At 39.8% G+C, this 19,152-nt stretch overlaps 1 protein-coding gene across 4 annotated transcripts in view; it reads right to left on the bottom strand.

The window, feature by feature from the left end:
* Positions 1-18,530, bottom strand: part of LOC125988746 (plexin-A1) — a 180,468-nt gene extending 161,938 nt beyond the window's left edge. For 2 of the 4 annotated variants that reach the window (XM_049754359.2, XM_049754361.2), the window contains exons 1-2: positions 18,054-18,485; positions 4,140-4,289 (exon numbers count right to left, since the gene is read on the bottom strand). The gene's annotated coding sequence lies outside the window, so the exon portion shown is untranslated. Of the gene's footprint in view, positions 1-4,139; positions 4,319-18,053 lie in introns of those variants that run through there. The other 2 variants (XM_049754364.2, XM_049754360.1) reach the window with 2 other exon arrangements.
* Positions 18,531-19,152: the final 622 nt, after the last annotated feature.

The following is a 19,152-nucleotide window of genomic DNA, read 5'->3' as shown; positions in this document are numbered from 1 at the left end:
ACGTCTACTCTTACAAGAGGAACTATTTCAATCTGGCCGCTCTGTTTGATGTGCATGACCTTTCAGCAAAATGATAGCAAGAAGTTAAAAAGCTCTTTTTACTTCATTTTATCCTCGACCTTGTCTCCTGTTTATTTCATATTAAAGTAGAGCGTTGTAGTTACTGGCGGGATCGGAAAAGTTGGAGAAATGAAAAAGAAAAAAAGACCAAGGAAGGGAGGGTCCATGCAGGGTCACTATCATTTTTGAAAGTGACAGCTACTTCTTGGGCACAAATTCATGTGAAGTGCTACCATGCAATTTGATACACCCTTCTGAAATAAATTGACTCAAATTACCTTTTGATGATATGATTAAATGTTATTGTGAATAATGAATTAATTTATGAGATGACACCAATCATGTTAATGAGTTCTCATGAATGAGGAAAAAGAAAATGATCAACAAATGTCATTATATTTATGCATCTCTGCCAGTATTCAAATTTTCAAAAGATTACATCTACAGCATTCCTTGAAAACTCATCATGTCCCATCCAGTAAAAATTGGACCAAACATCCTTCTCCAATCTCCACATGACCATTAAGATGCAAAGTCTGTAAGTATACATGTTGATAAGGTTTATAATATATTCATGCTTGGTGTGCATTATTAATGATAAAATTGGTTCTCGCTTAAGTTGATTTCTGTGTACATCATGCATTTCAGATGCAACTTTCTCAAAGATGGCATGTGACAAAGGTTCATCTGGTTTTTAGTTTGAAATTATTATATTTTGCCAAAGATGGAGTTCAAAGAATGTGATTTAACATTAAAGGGCTTCAGGCAGGAATCACGTTTTGCAATGACATCACTGATGTTGCTTATGTGCTGCATATATTTATGGCACAAATATCAAGCTAAAATACTAAAGGTCTCGCCTAATACATGCCTTTGTTTTAGGTATTAATGGACCAAAATTAATTTTTCCAAAAATATATTTTGGTAAATAATCATGGGACTTTTTTCCTGCCAAATATTGGAATCTGTTTCAAAAGATCTTTATCAGACAGACCCTACTTTAAACGAAACTGAATAAATTCAACTTTTTTTATGTTAACCATCCACAGCTTACGTTAACATGACAACAACCAAGTAAAAATTAGTAATAAATGCAGGAATGGCAGACCTCCACTTTTTAGACCCGTTTTAAAATGTAGAAAATATATATACAAGACTTCAGTCCACAAAAACACATTCATTTTGTTTTTAGTTGAAAACCACGTTGTGTAATTGGGCCTGAAAATGATGGGTCTGCAGCGATTACTTCATTTTAACTCCACCACTGACATCTCAATCAAAGGCCATCTCTTAACCTCCTTAGCCTACATTTAAATGGAATGTGTAGGCCAACCCAGACTGGGTGATAAAAGTTTTGATTTAAACAATGTCCTCCAAACATCTTGTTCCAATTCTGACCTTAACTGGTGTTTTGTAGGGCCATGTGGGTTCACATCTCAGCTGAAGAGTAGAAGCGCATGGTGAGCAAGCTGCCACTGCGGCGACCAAAACCGCATTTAAATGTCAAATCTGAAAACGTTCCATCTATGACATCCTGCAACGTGTTACAAGGAGCACACGCCGCCGCGGCTTTATCGGGCAGCGACATTGCCGTCCAACACGCTGCAGGCACTTCAAGTATGACGCCGCTCTGCACACACACACCGCAGGGTGCGTGGTCGACTGTCAGCAGAGAGCGCCGACCTCCCTCCTCCTTCAGCAGACACACCAAAGCTGAAGCAGTTGGTGATTTGGTCAAAACAAGGCACGTTCCTGCTAGGCAAGGTGGTGAGGAGCCAACATTGAACCATGTGGTTGTTCAGTCATTGTCAACGGAATTCAAGGAAACTGTTGATATTCCAAAATACTCAAACCATAAACATTAATTCCACAAAGCCAAACAGTTGTTGCCCATAACCTGTGCCAGAAAGGAATCAATTCAGTCTCAACTACTTTGCATTCTGAAGATGAACAACATGACGTCAGCTGTGGGAAGTCTATCTTTATCCACACTGAATTAAACTCCTCCAATGACATTGGCAAAGATGCAATTCTATACAGCATTCAGTACCTTCAGAGGTTTTCAGAGCTTGTTCCAAATAACTGACTCACTGATTCAATTTCCCCACATGCCACACCGAAGCAGTCACATTTGGCCACAAATACAGTATGCCATAAGTACAAAGATATTATGTTTGGGTATTCTAAGGGGGTAATAGCTTTTGACCAGTCTTCTTTTACAAGAGGACCAAAGCGTAAACATTTGTCACAAACTGTATTAACAAATGATCATCTGTGACCATGAGGGCTAGGGGCCATACACTTCCTTTCCTGTCCTGTAGGAGGCAGTCGTGTACATTGCTTATTGTGACTGTGTAATGAAATACAGTACTCAAAATAAAGAATTAAAGAAATCACAGAATTCTAACAGTAAAAGTAATTAGCAAGAAAGTAAAGTGCATTTGATGTATGCGTAAAGGCGTGGGAGATCAATAAACGTTTATGCAAAATTGTGTAAAGAAAAATTCTTCTTGGGAAAATCCTGTTAACAAACTCATACGATTGGAAACACTGCCTGCTTGGTGTAACCAGGGCAAAATATTTTTTTTTAGGGCTTTGATTGAATTTAGAGGCCACCAACAAGATCCTCAAAGCCCCGTTTTTTAACTAAAGGCTGAACTGTGATGGGACCAAACATACACACACTACTAGAAAGGAGTGGGATCAAATTAGTAATAAAGACTGCGGGACTAAATTAGGTAATTAGGTTACAGGCTGCCAGAAGCAGACGCAACATCAGAGTCAGATCCTGACTCACTTTGCACGCACAACTGCAAGTCTAACAGCGGCGTATCAGCATCACTACGTCACTATGCAACATTAGTTTGCATGCCAAGGTGGCGTTCTGTGTACATTTGCAAGTGCTTGTACTCATTGAAGCCACAGTCTGATATCACACATCCTCACAAGACACAAAGAACAAAATGAGCTCCCGAAGCACAAACTTACACACACATTCTTACCTTCGAGCAGGCTTGGCACATGAAAAGTGATGAACCAACTTGCCTCATTTTCACTTTCCAAGTTTAAAAAATTCTAACTGTGTGATGGAAACACTTATAGTTTTTTTCTTCACGTGAACAAGCTTTACATATGCACAGTGGCCATAGCATTAGATACCCCAGTGTTTTTGGTGTCAAACTTGTTTTAAGAGGACCAAAATGCCCACCCACAAACCCAAATACTCACCCCGTATTTCATAATTGCCCAAGCATTTTGTTAGTCCAATTTCTTATGGTGAGTTACAAATTTCTAAGTCAAAGTAAGACTGTGGAAAGCTTTTAGGGGCCATATAAAATGTTATGTCAGGGCAGATCCAGCCCGCAAGTCTTGAGTTAGACACCTATGAGCAAGTGAACCCTAATAACCACATCCACCAGTTAAAGTTGCTGCACTGCATCACACTCAGACGTGTCACTATGCATTTTCGCCACCTTGCACTACATTAGTAGCTTGTTAAATCATTTACCTCTTTGCAGTGTCATTCAGAAGTGAGCATTAATATTCGAGCGTTGTTATTATTTATTATTATCGTTATTATTATTAATATTATAAGTTATGAATAATATTAATTTATTATTATTCATAACTTGCCTTGGATGACATGAGACAGTGCAGGTGTACCTAATACCGTGGCCAGCGGGTGGGTGCGTAGAGAGATGAGACTTTGCAGTGCAACCTTTGTGGAAATCGTTGCAGGAGTGCATGAAATAATTCCACATTCTTATATTTCTAAGTGCAATGTACGAGACGTAGCACACAGCCTTTGCGCTGGTGCGTTGAAGCCAACTCCCGCCTTAAAAGAACTTGTGCAAAAACACGGATGCATAAGCCTTTGCGTTCTCATGTGCGCACACAGAAAGACATTTTGATGCGGAGGATGAAAAGAGAAGGGATGGCTCATCCGCAGACCCGACATTTGTGTAAACCGGACAATGTGAGAAGAGGTTCGGGAAATTTTGAATGACCATCGTGCACACTTTAAATGCATGGATGGGTTTATGGATGGAACAAGCACGGGGGAAAAGTTTCGTACTTACTGGTTAACACAGTCCTTATCATTTCTGCCTAGACAAAACTCTTTAAAAGGTGTCAAGGAGGCAGCGGTGGTGCCGTCGTTTAAATTCCCGGCCGAGATGTCAGGCGGCAGCAGAATCAGCACCCGTCCTAAAGCTCAGCTCCGCGGCTTCCTGCGCACAGGAGAGCAGCAGTCAACATGAATGAGAGCGAGGCTGTTCGGCTCAGACATCCAATAATCCAGAGAGAGAGAGAGAGAGAGAGAAACAAGAGGGAGAAAGCGAGAGAGAAGGGCGCCCCTTGGCGTCAAAATTGTGTTACAGCGCATTGCCAGGCGCGCCTCTCGATTAGGCCTGAAAGTGGCAGCATTGGACCCATAGAATCAATGTGCTACATTTGTCTGCTTTAGATTTAAATTGCACGTTAAATTGTATGATTTTAGTATCATTCACCCAGCTATTTACTTTCTACAGTGGTTGTCCTCGTTTGGGTAGCAGGTAGAATGGAGCCAACACAGGCAAGTTCGGACTAGAAGTGTTTCCTCCAGTTTGGAGAAAATCTGTAGCAAAATTGAAATTATTACCAGACATTACAAACACTTTATTAACAAAATCTTTCTTTATATAAATTCGGTTGGCACTATTTTCCTTTGACTTCTGAGTTCATCTTCAAATACCATTTAATGGGAAATTGTGCATGTGTGTATAATGCACCTTATGATAAGGTTATTTCAAATGTGCTTGTTCTTCAAAATATTCTTCAAAATCATCACAACCGTTTGGGGAAAAACTAAAGTATGACCTGATCAAAAATGAAATGGACATTCCGCTTTAATAAAAATCATTTATGATCATACAAACAGTAAAGTATGAAAATATAAAATCCCCTCCAACACCCATTCTGTAATAAGGATGCTCCACAGAATACTTTGTTCTCATATCAAAACCTGCATCATTTAAGACAAAATTTTACATATGGGGGAATGTGAGCATGATCGTTTTTGTCAACAAGTGTGTGCCCACTGTTTCGCCGGCAAGCAGTCCAGATTTATAGAGCAGGGGGTAGCCTCCAATTCACTTTCAACCTTAACATGGACAAGCCCAACAGAAAATACATTGATTGACTCCTACCATAGACTTGATATAAGACTGCTTTCCTTCACTTCACTTTTATATCCACACATTCCCATGAGATATTATACAAAAGACTCTGCCTCAGGTTATGTGAAAAACAAACCAAGCAGATGTAAAATATTAATGTAAGGCTATGTTCATTTTTTGTAGTTGTAGTTTGCAGAGGTGTACAACTGCACTTCATCATAATAGGAGCTGTTTCAAATATCATTCTCACAGTCTGGCCACTCCTTTGTAACACAAAAAGAAGCTAGATTTTGGTAACCCCTTTCCGCAGAGTGAAATGCAAGCACTATCCTGAAATGTGTTGGTCCTAAAAAGGCAGGAATTCTTGATTTGTGATTTTAACTACATTGAATTGATGGACACTCCCCCAAGTTCTCACCAGCATGTTGCTATACCAACGCGGGATATAGTACCACACCTCACCCCCACCTCGGCTTCCCTGACCACATCCCAATACTACTGGGCCCAGCCAATAAACCAATGACGAAATGGTCCAAGCTCACAGTCAGGTAGTCTCAAGGTGTGGTTCAGTCATGCTGCCTTTGTGGCTGCTTCAACTGCACAAACTGGCAAATCTTCAGGGAAGCAGCTCTTCAGAAAGTAGAAGCGGACATAGAGGAATACGCCTCCTCCGTCCTGGGCTTCAACCCAATATATGTTGATGATGGCGCCACACCAAGATCATTAGCATCCACCAGAACCAGCAGGCCTGGCTGAATGTAGAGGTGAAGGCTAGGGCTGCTGCCTTCAGGGCATACGAAGCATCAGGACTCAAGGCAGCAAGAAAAGATCTTGCTGCATGCATCGAGTGGGATAAATACTCCTATGTTCAGAAAATCCAGGCCCCGTGAGCATTTTGAAAGGTATTAAGTGCATCACAAACTACGTCAGACTCACACCACCGACCGGTGGCACACAACAGACGTGAGAAGTACTCAGTACAGGCGTAACTGCAGGTCCCGACACGGCAATCCCAGGGCGCGAACCGAGGAACAGTGCCTACCGCAGAAGAAGTACAAAGGATGGGACAGATTAATGTCATTGTCATTCATTCAGTGGGTAAAGACAATTTGAGACTGAAGTGTTTTGCTTTCTTTGCGTGTTGTGTGTTGTGACACATTATTCAAACAATTACATAAATTGCATACTGTGTTGAATTGATCAAAGATTCACCCATCATGTGATCCTGCAATGACCTTTGAGGCCGCCATGTGGATATCATCTTGATATCCAAGCCCGATGTAGAGTGATGACTACAGTTTTCCTCCTCTTTGGGAAGAAGAGAGAGGATGTGGTAAGCGGGTGATACCCTACTGCTTACATTACTGGGCATGTGACCTGCGTGTCTTATTCGAGAACATCTTCAGTAGAAGTGTTCTGTTTTATTAACTCCAATCTGCACCTTGAAGCTACAATCGTACGAATAATTCATTCAGTTGTTCAGCATGAGAAATGGGTTATCTGCTCTCGCATCATCTTAATCATTTACTGAATGGTAGACTGAGATTTTTTCTATGTGACAGTCACTTGACACTGTAGGTAATATCTCATAGCATCTACCAACCTTTCCAGCTCTAAAAATAATAAAGAATAAAACACACAGAAAAGAGCTTGTTCCAGTAAATCAGAGTCTCAGAGCCTTGTTGCTCACTCTCTATCATGCACATTCCTTAAGGGAAGTCCCAGCACAATAACATCTTGTTAATACTGTACCGTTCTACAGACAGGCAATACGGTACAACATTGTGTTGTCATATCAACTGTGGGCATCATAATAGAAGCTTTTCAATAGACTTTTTTCTTTATTAGGAACCAAATCACACTTGTAATGCATCAAATCATTAATGTAATATATATGTCCTTTTCTCATATATTTTTACATGTACAGTTAAACATACATATTCTTTAGGTTGCTATTGTTATTTGTGGATGGATGCTAAGTCAAGCCTGCTAGTGTATAATGAGTTTTCTTCTTTGAATAAGGGGGTACGAGGCCATTATTAATAATATTAATAGATATTGTGTATTGTGATATTGATATTGTGCCCCATATTGACAGCCGACAAGTGAAAGGTCAACGACACTATGGTCTTGTTGCCAGTCAATCACACAGCACAATTCTCACACTGTCACTGAATAGGAAATCAAACTACCGTGCCTAAATATTGCTACAAATATTCATTTTATATTTTCATAATAGTTGTGTGCTTCGCAGAGTCTGGCCACTTTCACACTGTCGCATTGAGGGGATGAGCGAGGAAAAAAATTTAATGTGAGAAAGAGAGAGTTTGAGCGTTGCTAGGGTAATGATTGCAGGGACATATCTGGGGAGGGGACAAATAAGCTCTCCACTTACTAAGTCTCCCCATCACACTTTAATACCAATTAAAACAATTCAGTCCCTTTTTGATTAACATGTCATAACATGTTTTTTTACGAGCTGCCCTTGAGTATATAGAAAGTCACCTCGCAGAGGATCACTTACACACACAGGAGGCAAAATGGTGAGCATGGGATGACCTTCCAGAGGTGAATCTATAATCTGATTAGCTACAACATGAACCAGCCATTCCAATAGTGTACATATGTGTGTGGTTGGGAGTTAGCCAAAATGACAGTGGACAGAATATTAACCAACAGCATTCATTCCATCTCACAAACACCTAATGATACCAAATCATAATTGTAAATTCCCAACACTCCAAAAGGTAATTCATTTATTTATTTTGATTATATTCAAAACTCAATCAATTCTAATATTGGTCTTAAAACAATATTATGCATTTGTCAAAAACCCTAAGGCAACAACTAGCTTTTTGGGGGGCTCAATGACAAAATCAGAGGGTTCTTTGTGTTTTTGAAGCAAACTCTGACAGCAACTGCCCCAACCCACCATTACTGATACAAGCAGCGATGATGGGAAGAGAGGAAAAAAAGCAGGAGCGGATGATTGGAAGAGAACCAAGAAAGCCAACTATGTGTTTCTTTTTTTGTATTTTGCAGCTTAAAAGGGACATCCAGTCATCTGAACTCGTTTTGTCCCTGCTTGTTTTCTGTCATACATCTAACAAAAGGTGCAACAAACACACATACACACACACGGATGAAAGGCCTGTCTTCTTTTAAGATCTCCGCTTGCGTCTCCTCTGGATGCATCCGTAATTACAGCTCGGCCCTTAATGATCCACAGGGGGAAGCTCCTAATTTTATAGCATGCTGTGGGCTTTTGGCCTTTGAATGTGCAAGTGTGTGTGTGCAAGTGTGTGTGTGTGTGTGTGTGTGCGTGCGCGCGTGTGTGTGTGTGTGTGCGTGTGTGTGTGTGTGTGTGTGTGTGCGTGTGTGCGCATGTAGTGAGGATTTTATGCTAACAAAACAAACTACTGAGTACATAAAGAAAACTATACTGTTACCTCTGACAAAACGTCCAAAAGTCTCAAAATACATTTTACATATTTTATATTTCATATAAATTGATTGATTGACAGCCCCCCTCCCCCCAAAAAAGACGCATGGTAATGTCTCTGGATTTCAATATAATTAAATGAGGCATCTACATATTTGAGGACGTGTTTGTTGATTCAACTGGACAACCAACCAAAGAATTAATTGCACCACTATGTCAAATAGTGAATAGAAAGATAAGCCGCTACTTTTTTCACAAGCCTGCAGCTTATGGTCCAGTGCGGCTTGTCTATTTTTTTAAATAATTTTTGTGATATTGTAACAGGATTTATTTTGGTAATACAGGTAATAGAAATGAAGATATTACATTTAAAAGACCTGCGGCTTATAGTCCAGTGCGTTTTATACATGAACAAAACACTTTTAAACAATTTTAGCTGGTGCGGCTTATAGTTAAAAAATAACAGTAGTAAAATAATATTTGAAATCGGCTATATTATGCACATAAACCTGCTGTTTTTCCAGAATATCCTCTTACTTTTGCAACTGTTGACTGTTCTTTAGCTTAAATGCAAACATTAACACTCCAGCGTACCAAAAATAAAAAAAACTGATGTGGAGACGTGGCTACAGTAAACACAATCCAGCTAGCCAGTAGCATCATTTATTCAAGTCAACGACCCAACTGGCACCCGATCGAACCAGAGTTTTTATTTGAGTTGAGGCTACTAATTTAAGAAAGCAATTACGTCTATGGTCTGGGATACAACTCGTTTACTAATGAATGCATCACCGTGGCGCTCGAGATGTTGTTGGCACAGCTGGTGGTGGCGTGGGTGTGGATGAGTTGAATGAAAATGTGAATGCAAAAAAAAAAAAAAAAAAGACACTGCTGATCATAATTGCTTGTGGTGAAATTGCTGGTGTGTATTTCATCTGAAATTTCCTTAGGTGTCAAGGCTCAGCATCTGCAATTATCTCTCTGGAAAGGATTCGGGTGAACTTTGATATCAAATCCTACTCTTCCTTTTCCTCTACCTCGTTGTCTCCATCCTCCTTTCTTAATCTAACCCCCCCCCCCCCCCCCCCCCCCCCCACACACACACACACACACACACACACCGCCCCCACCCAACCCCACCCCCCTGCTCCGGACCAATTTAGGGTGGCGAGGCGATGGTTATCTAAATGCAAAGTGATGCTGTAATAGGGATGCTGTAATAGCATGCACCAAAGAGGCATAAATGCCTGGCAAGACCCGGAGATGGAGGGGAGGATGAAGGGTGATTCGGAGGTAGGAGGGGTCTCTGGAGACGGAAATAGGATGCATGTACATACAGAGAAAGAGAAGATTGGGCTTTTTTGAAAAGCAAAGATGAGCGGAAGAGAGAAAGAAAGGGAGGGGGAGGGAGGAAAAGGAATGAAAGCAAAATGGCAGGTAAATGGAATAGAAGAGGGGTAGAAGACAGGAGAAGTGATGGAGGTGGGGACAAGGAGAGACAGGGGGACAAAAGGAAAGGAAAGAGCGTAAGAAATTAACTGGTTCGCTGGGGAAATCATAGAAAGTGAATTCAAACAAATGTACAGTTAAAACCACTGGTACCATTATAGTGCAGGTATACCGTATAGAGCTCCTCCCATCCTTTTTTTTTTTGTATGTATTTAAAGCCCCTAAAATCAACATATTTAAGTGACTCTTCTGTGAGCTACCAGTCTTGTGGAAATTAGTTTAGTGCTTTTATTTAGCTAAGAAAGCAACCGTTGCTATCTGATGACACAAATCCACTTATGAAATAATGTGGCATGTCTTGTAAAGATTATGTAGCAAATGAACAAAAGAAAACATGTCTCATTATGTTGTTTTTAAATAAGTATTAATCTAACAATTATTCTTCTATAGAAACGGAAAATGGGTTTTCACTTGAAAAGCACTTCTGTATTCCCAAGGTATCAAAAGCACTTGAACGCTGGCCTCATTCATCCAATGATGACACAGTACCACAGGAACGGAGTTCTCAGTCTCGTCAACTGTGTAGAAAAATGTTACCGTCATTGTAATACATAATTTGGAGGCTCACATTTGCCATGATAAAACGTTATCTTAGGTCCAGTACCATTTTTTGTCTGCATAATAAATTTTTTATAAAAAGAAAAAATTGTAAGATGCACAATAAAAGTACAAGCTATTCTCCAATACACTTAGCTGTCCTTTAAAGCTAATAGTCACTCGTCTATTTGCGTTCTATAAAATGTTTAGGGGTCACTTCCATACAGTATATGTTTAGCCATATATTTTAGAGGCAAATCCCCTCCCTGACTTCAACCCAAACATTTATCACCGAGTTGAGCTCTCATTCAGGTTAGTTTCCTTACTTCAGTAAAATGCCACTTTGAGGAACGTTAAGATATGTTGTACTCAGTGTGTGTGCGTGCGTGCGCGTGTGTGCGTGCTTGGGCCGAGACTCAGTCATTGATTTGCTTCAGTCATTGGCAGCCATTAATCTCACTTATTCACCCTGCTGTGCATTCTTAATTGCAACTTTACGCTTGCAGCAATGCTTCACTATGCGACATTGACAACTAATGATGCTGGATGATTATCCTGACACTTGACAGTGGTGGTTTGAAATAAACAATGTATGTCTTTCATTACAGAGCAGCAGAATGACATAGTATATCTATCCATCTATCTATCCATCTATCTATAATTGATGCATATTTTGGCACAAAATATCATGTGACATCCTCCTGCAATGTTTTTAGCCAATTATTGTGTATTATATTCTTACTTTTGAAAAGAGAATGCTTCCCTGTGCAAAAAACTAGTAAAGACAAAGTTCTACCAAGACAATTAAACCAAATCCTCTCACAGGTATTTTGCCCAATTCCAGGCTTTGCCCCTAGCTTCCTTTTTTGGAATAATCCCTTTCCCATTAGTTCTTCCTCCATTCTAATTCCTCATGCCCACTGGAAATATCAATGCAGATGGAAGTGGTGAGACAAGTAGAGGACTGAATGTGTTATTAATTGCTCTGACGTGGATAAGATGTGCGGATCACGGCCATCCCAGCAACACACTCATCTCCAATTACATTTCAATTAACAACAGTCAGCCAGGCGTTGCCTCAAGATGCGCCGGCAAGATGATTGCTCTGTCAGTCAGAGCTGCGAGGGAACATTTGCAATTTGTCGACACCTACCACTTTTGCCGCATTTTTTTTTTTTCTTCAAAATCTCTTTTTGTCTGCCTCTGTCATGAAATATGGAAAATGCTCAAGCTCCTTTTGCTACATCCATCCATCCATTTTCTGTATCGCTTTGGACGTGCTGGAGCCTATCCCATCTGTCATTGGGCAGTAGGCAGGGGACACCCTGAACTGGTTGCCAGCCAATCGCAGGGCACAGAGAGACGAACAACCATCCGCACTCGCACTCACACCTAAGGGCAATTTAGCGCGCTCAATGTTTTTGGGATGTGGGAGGAAACCGGAGTGCCCGGCAAAAAAACACGCAGACACGGGGAGAACATGCAAACTTCACACGCGGAGGTGGAATCAAACCCGCACCCTCTTAACTGTGAGGCGGACGTGCTAACCAGTGCCTCACCGAGCCGCCCCCTTTGACTACATTCACTCCCTATTTCATAAATATCCAGTGAATCGTCCTTCACAAGTGGTGATGAATCAACTAGATCAAAATGATATATTTTCAAATATGGGATGATCTTTCTTCACAAATGTGTATGGGGAAGTTCAGATGAAGAAAAATGATTTTGAGGTAGAAAGAAAAATTCAGCTATTGGGTTTGTTCCTTTTGATTTTTTTTAACTGTTGAAATTTTTATATACTTTTATTCATTCACTTTTTTTGGATGACCAAAGACAACTACTAAATAAAAAAATAAAAAACATTAGATTAATGTGTGCTGAAATTAAAATCCATCATTTCTTTATACAGCTCTAAATCATAAGCAGTAATCTCACGGTATTTTATTTGTTTTGAAATAATGTGGCCTTCTCTGGACATGCAAGCTGGAATTTATACATTTTTGAAAACTCGAACCGGGGTGAATAAGAGTGAAGGTTTTTTGTTTAATTTTTAACTGTATTTTCAAAAACAAATCTATCCCACTCCAACACCTCACCAGAACCACCACCACCTCAATCATTCCAAGAAATGCCATGCTGCGAGGAGCAAGAGCACATTTGACATGCAGTTATCCCAGACAGACATGGTTGAGAAGTGGATTTTCTGTTTTTATCATGTAGCTGACAATAAGGTAAATTCAGTTTTTTGTTTACTGGTACAACTATAAATCTATTCCGTTCATTACAAAAAATTACTACTAACATGACAACACATATAAGCCCTAAAGGAATTGGGCTGAGTCAATTTTACCTGGGTTGTAGACCCAGTAAACCGTACTAAAGCTTTGTATCACTCTAAAATAGAACAAACTTTGCAAAGTTTGATTGTAAAAGCTGTAGTCATTTTAAGATGACTCCAAGGGTATCAGACAGGGACAGAGGAAATAAATGAGAGGAATGTTTGGAATCGGATGAACAGTCAGTGTTATCTTGAAAAAGTGTAGAATTGCCCCTCATTGACAAGCCCCGCCTAGTCCATGCAACAACAAGCACACAGCCGAGCTTAAGGATGCAGGAATGGGAGTAGCAATGAGAAAAGCCTCAGCATATCTTCCGTTGCCCGAGTGGCTCTGCGCTGTCTCTCTCTCACTCTCTCTCGCTCACTCACTCTCCTGTCTTTATTAAAGAGAACCACATGTAGTGTCGAAGCGTCCAAGTATGAAATTCAATTCACATTCCTCAAACTGTGTTTTCATTAAAGCCCTTACTATCACAGCAAGCAGGTGGGCCAAGACAGCCCCTGCTTGGCTCGTCGCGAGTACATATTGTTCCAGAAGGGAGGGAAAAAACGGCATTTGGGCTAGAGAGTGCCTTAAGGAAAGAGAATCATAGGATTGAGTGTGAACAAGGCGGCAAAGGATTGGGTCAGTCAACTGCAGCGCAACAGAGGGACTTAATTTAGCCAAAAAGCAGTTCAGCCTCTTATGCAATTTAACAAGGACAAGCTTGATTTGAGCTTTGGCACAGGCCATAGTGCGGCCCAGTGCACTGAATCAGTTGCAAACTGAACAGAGTTACACTTACACTCTTGCTTCTTCTCATTACAGATACAATTTTCAAGATGTTTTCACTACTCACAAAAATTCATGAACATAAGAAGATAAGATAATCTTGACAGATAAACTTGAGTTATATCTTGCTAACAATGACAACAGTTCAATTAAGATGTCCAAGCCTTGGACAGAAACAAGCCAAGGTGAACTCCAAGGTGAACTTAGTAAACCAAAACAAAACAAGCAATAAAGAAAAGAGGACTGCTGTTAGTAAACACTAAAGACCAAATCCCAAACTTTGGTGTGCTGATTTATTTTGATCTGTCTTTCAGCAGTCACAATCAATCACTGGAACAGCCTTTTTTTACCAGCCTTATTTTAACATCTTAAAATATTTTATTCTCTAAAAGTCTTACATTTGCTGCCTTGCCTCTTGTTCCTCAAACCTTTCTTGACAATGCTTTCTTTTCATTTGTTTTTGTCTCTCTATTGTTCCTGATTGAAGTTTAAGCATGAAAAGATTCAAACAAGAATTTAGAACTTTCCACCACTTTCATGTCGCCCACTGTTGGATCTTTGTTTCAGGACTTTTCCGCCTGACAGTGAGAGCAGCGTCAAGATCAGCTGACCCAGTCTGTGCCTTAGAGAAAACAATGCATTGTGGCTAAAGCATTGTGACAGGCTTGCCCTTTTTACACATGAGAAAGATGAGGGGAGGATGGCATAGGTGGTGGATGGGGAAGGAGTATGACAGACGTAAATGACGATTGGGACCTCAGGAAATGAAGCAAGTAGTACCGTGGATCGTCTCAAGTTGTACAAGTTGTATTCTCCGAAAAAAAACTGGCCAGCGTGTTTAAACCACTACTACTCCTAATGTCACACAAAGAAGGAAGATCAGCCTCAACTAGCAGAGGAGAGGAAGAACAAATAAAATGTTTTCATGTCATGTCCAGACTCGCCATCCGAGTTTGTAATGAATGACTTAATTTTGCGAATATAATTTACAAATTTTATGGATAATATGAAGGACACATCCAATATGGCATACACAATAACGTTGGCCCGAACACCCAGGCGGCGTGTTGGGTGATGTTGGGTCTGCCGCAGCAATAAAAACAAGAAAAAAGGAACATAATTATAATCTGCAATTTAGATGTCAAAAGGGTTTGTAAAAGCACCTGCTGTTTATTTCATGGAATGGGTTCAATTGGCTTTTTACTGTAAACTACTCATTTACCTACTCAAATGTGATAGTGCCAGGGACCATCTTAAAACACTTATCGTAATAAAAACATGTCACCTAATGTGCAAAAACTGTTACCAATCATCACCAAAATTCATATTGACATGTCCATTTATCTTGCGTCAACCTTTAAAAATATTAGAACGATTGCCCCAATATTCTTGATTTTGTGAATGTTAAGTGAATGAGGAAAACATTTTGTCTATAATATCCTAACTATAAGGGAGATCGGTCTGATATTTTTAGAGATTGAAGTAGGCATAAGTAGAGATGGCAAAATACTTTCTGGGTGTGATTGCTTACAGTTCGTGCCTTTAAAAACATAAATGTTTTTAAACTTGTGTAAAAGTTCCAAAAAGTTGATTTGGTATGATATGGCTCTCTAAAAATATTGCTACTCACATCAGTCAATCACGGAAGATTTTTATGTAAGACTTTGCCATCTCATCGAAGAGTGAAGCCCCAACAATATTGTAGTTCCAGGAATCCAGGACACAGGTAGAATTGGCCCTCCCTTGTATTACACCAACTATAATAACCATTCTTAGACACCCCCAATCCTTCAGCAACACTCTACATTAATTCCAGTTGAAGAGCGTTACAGTATGGACATTTCCCCCATGGCGAGAACAAAAAGCCACGATTAACACAAGAGTGCGTGCTCCAAGAGCAAGTTTGTAGGAGAGATGACAGGAAGTGGAAAGATAGAGAAAACTTGAAGGTGAGGTGAGGACATTTGGTTGTAGAGGTGATGAACATGAAAGACGCAAAAAAGAGGGGTTGGTGGGAAGCTATATAACTTGTTTGAAGATTGAGTCCTGTCCAGAAGTTGAACGATACAAGCATTCTGACATTGATCTTTTTTTTAATCAAACTCTTTCACAGAAAGAATCAGGGTCAGTATTGGGGCTTAAGGTTTTTCCAGTGCACTACAGCAGATCGCTCATAACTTTATCTTAAACCTTGTTCGATGTGGCTGGCGATTGCCCTGGGGGAGATATGTGGCCTTTTCCTCTTCTGCTTTGATCCTGAGAAAAATCATTACTGAACTTTACTTACTGCAAACTGCATCAAGTATGACGCTCCTGAAATTTAGATCCACACCATGCAGTGAGTTGTGGATAAACATTTTCTAATTTCAAGGGAATGTAATCGACTAACATCTAGTGATCAATCGCTCAATCATGGGAGTGTTTTTTACTACACTTTAATGCAAACAAATTGTATCCAATTATTTGATTAGGTAATCGGTGGAATAATTGATGGACTAATAGAGTCCAAAAATATTTGATAGTGACAGCCCTACTCGAGTCACTTCTTTCTTTGATTCTTACTTACTACAGTTCTTCAAGTTTTCAAAGAGTGGACAATGAAAGTCTTGGTTCCGAAAGTTGGACTTAGAAACAGTAACTGAAGCGAGCAGGGGTTAGCAAAATGCCAACCGGGAATTAAAACCAAGACACTCTCCGACGCTAGGGACATTGAGGGCAACACACATATGAAAATGTTGCTGTAACTTCACAAGCACTGAGTCCCTCACAATTTCTACTGCCACTGCTAAGTAAGGCAGTGAGGCGCCCTGTCAAAATAGGGAAGAGCTCTGTCTTCCTTGTCTCCCATCAGCTCCAGGAAAATGCCAGGTTGTGTTTTCAGCCTGAGTGGTTGGGAGGTGCATGGCGCAGCCATCAGTGTCAGCACAGTACAGTACCTGAAGCAGCCCCAGTCAAACTGCTGACAGGTTGGAGCGGGAATAGGAGGAATAAAGCAGCACTCGAGTCCACCGGCCAACCGCTCCGACGATCAAATGCACATCATTTACCTCAGCAGTATCATTTTGCAGCGTGATAATTTAACAACATTTCATCAAATATTTTGGGAGCTCTGCCCACTCGACTGCTCATATTGAGTCAATGTGAGTCTGACCCAAGCGGCTGTGCCTATTATTGTATTCCCCAAGCATTTTCTGATTTACTATGCTTGTGATGTTCTAAAAGGTGAGTTTCTGTCCAGATCTGCTTGAATTTTGGCAGGTTTGTCAGGAAGCCAGCAAAAATAAATAGGTATGCAATTTTGAAAATGTGACTATTATAAAAACAACAAAAGTAAAGAAATAAAACTACCAGTATATTGTTTTACCTATTTGTCGGTGTTGTTGCACCAATCACATTTTTATTTTATTTTCACGCATATTTATATTTTTTATTCTTTTTTAACATCATTAAATAATGACTGCTACTTTAAATCAGGGATGGGCATTATAATGGATCAATATATCATTCAAAAATTGGTTAAAGGTGTGAAATTTATTGTGATTAATCATACCTTTAAATAATTAATGCAATCATTGGCAATAAAGAAATGTATTGAAATGGTCGTTCCTTGACATTATTATATTTGCAGTACTAAATAATCACAGCATCATTTGCTTCCGAGTTATTTTAGTTTAGGTTCGACTTCATTTCTGTTAGATTTTTTATTCCTACTTCCTTCTATTTAGCTTACTTTTCCCCCTCAGAAGTCCTGCGCCGGAAACAATCATAAAAGCGTAGTGATGCAGCCCATAAGCCAGAAGGAACGGAATCCCACCGCTCAACACTGAGATGTAATCCTCTTCGCAAAGCCAGCTTTCTCTTTCTGGAACAATGCCTTCATTTTGTACCAGAGTGATGTTCAACCTTGTGCAGGAAACCAGAAGCAGGGGAGGGCAAAAAAAAAATAGCCAGCAAAAGAAAGCACAAGACATTGGCAAATCTCATGTCGCTTTGTGCTTTGCTTTGCTTTTTCTGTTTTGTATTGTTTTTTTCTTTGTATTGTCACAGAAATGTGCCAGTAAAAGCAAAACAGGGGAAACTTGTACTGTGCTTCAACAGTCCACCAAACTCCAAACATACCACCACCTCTTTATCAGATATTCAACAGAACATATAAATGGTCATCTTTGGTGAGAAATGACGTGAACCATTACAAGATCGCCTCTTCAACATGAGCAGAACAGCACTTTTTTTTCTGACCTTTCTTGTGTTGAATACATGACGACTCTCCATGTGTTCCTTCCAGTCAACTTTGGTTTAAATGTCACCTGGTGAATCAGCAGTGATCCAAAAGGCAGCCGGCCTGTTTCCTGTGGCATAAAACCTTTTCCCTCCTTCCACCTGTTGTGACATCATCAATTAGGGGCGGAGATTTTAAGTGGCCTTAAAGCTGCAATTCTTTTTATTTTTTCATTAGGAATATATGTGGGCTATTGAATCAGAGATTTAAAATGAATACAGAAAATTACATGACAGATAATTAGTTCCAGGACCACCAGCGATACGTGAAAATCCGCAAAGTAGTCACCCTCTCATTTTTAACATACATTCATTTTTTGTGTATCAATAAATGCATATTAAACCATATAAGTGCATATGTTATTATTAGAACATTAAATAATAATTTCAAACATGTAAATACTATATTGATAGTATAAATGACATACAGTAAATAAATAATAATTTCAAACATGTAAATACTATATTGATCATATAAATGACATACTGCAGATAATGTATAAATAATATAAATATGATACGTGTGTGTGTGTGTGTGTGTGTGTGTGTGTGTATGTATGTAACATATGTAGATGTAGCTAAAGTATACATACCGTAAATATGTTTTTAGAACGACATTACCACAAATTTGTGTTGCACCGTAGAGTTGCTCTAATGCATAACCCTCTTTTTTCAGTTTGTCTGCCAGTTCTCATTTTGTTCCCTCTCCACCTGTTGCCACGGACACTGATAAGTAGAGATTGTGTAGTATACACACACAAAAACACACGCACACACACACACATTTATGTACACACAGGGTGAGTGATTCACAGTTATGCCCTCCATGTCTCTACCTGCCAATCAAGGCTCCATTAGTAGTTACGTGCCTAGGGGGCTCAGAGTCCACTTTAATAGCCGGATGGGAGTTGACAGCAGTCTTCCATACAACCATCCATGTGTGTATCGTGTTGTATACACGTGCACACTTAAGTGGTCGGTGTGTTTTTGTCACATTGGGAATCAGTGTGTTGCTGCAATGCTGTTGTCTTGAATGCACATTTGCTCCGCAAAGTGTGAC

Source organism: Syngnathus scovelli, chromosome 2, assembly GCF_024217435.2.
Source record: "Syngnathus scovelli strain Florida chromosome 2, RoL_Ssco_1.2, whole genome shotgun sequence".
Classification (NCBI taxonomy): Eukaryota; Metazoa; Chordata; class Actinopteri; order Syngnathiformes; family Syngnathidae; genus Syngnathus; species Syngnathus scovelli.
The sequence above is the reverse complement of the archived record's forward strand: the minus strand, read 5'-3'. Positions and strand labels throughout refer to the sequence as shown.